This window comes from Kryptolebias marmoratus, linkage group LG22 (assembly GCF_001649575.2).
Source record: "Kryptolebias marmoratus isolate JLee-2015 linkage group LG22, ASM164957v2, whole genome shotgun sequence".
NCBI lineage: Eukaryota > Metazoa > Chordata > Actinopteri > Cyprinodontiformes > Rivulidae > Kryptolebias > Kryptolebias marmoratus.
This window is the reverse complement of record NC_051451.1, coordinates 8,914,267-8,915,535: the sequence shown is the minus strand read 5'-3', so window position 1 is coordinate 8,915,535 and position 1,269 is coordinate 8,914,267.

The following is a 1,269-nucleotide window of genomic DNA, read 5'->3' as shown; positions in this document are numbered from 1 at the left end:
GTGTGTGTTGTTACCCACAGTTCCTGCCGGTTAAGAATTATACCTTGAGACCAATTTCATTTACAATCTTTAACTGAAGATGATCATATCAAGGTTTTGCTGTCTTTACTGCTTGGCACCAAAGGTGAAGCCTTCATAATTTTGTCCGTGTCTGGGTTGTTGGTGAATGTGTTTGTGTATTTGTCTGTTAGCAAAATATCTCATGCACCATGGGGTGAACTTTCATGAAACTTTTACAACGTAATCAATGGATAAACATTTACAACTGATTAAAATTTGGTGTCAATCCTATTCAAGATGGCCGCCACAGCTAAGATATCTTCGCAAACACAAAAATGGCTATAACTCAGCCAGTTTTACAGATATTGAGCTAAAATTTAGTGTGGTACTAGCTGAGCATCAATCCCACCATACATTACAAGCACTACACATTGTACAATATTTTTACTGAATCCATTGGCATAACTGTTGATGTTAACCCTGTCTGTCTGTTAGCAAAATATTTCATATACCATTAAACAAATTTTAATGAAACTCTTAGATTCCGATTACTGAATGTACATCTACAACTAATTAACTTTTAAAGTCAACCTGATTTAAGTTAGTCGTCACAGATTATCAACATTAGCAAACACAAACATGGCTATAAGTTGCTTAATTTTACAGATATTGAGCTGAAATTTGTTGTGATAGTAGATGAGACTGATTCCCAGCAGGTCCTCTAAGCACTCACGTATTCAGCAAGGTCTGTTTTGAAAACTTTCCCATTAACCACTGGAGTCAACTCTGTCTGTCTGTTAGCGAAATATCTCTTGAATCACTGGATGGATTTTAATCAAACTTTAAGAAAACAATCGTTAAATGTACCCCTACAAATGGTTAAATTTTGGAGTCCACTCATTTCAAGAAACATCACTGCTTAAATTTTTAAAAGCCTGGCATTCACTAATCAGAGTCAACACTGTTTGTCCATTAGCAAAATATTTCTTGAACCACTGGCTGGATTTTAGTGAAACCAGGGGAAAGTAATTGCCAGATGTGCATCTGACTGCAACTCATTAAATTTTGGATTCAACCCAATTCAAGATGGCCACCAAAGCTAATTGACATATAGGCCACCACAAAGATGGCTCTAACTGAGGCAACTTTACAGATACTGGACACATTTTTGGGAGCTCTCACGTGAAGCTGCGACAAAAAGGAAGGAATGCGACGAAATACTAGGGCTTGTCTTTGTTTTTTATACAACTTTTTTTTTTTTTTTTTTTA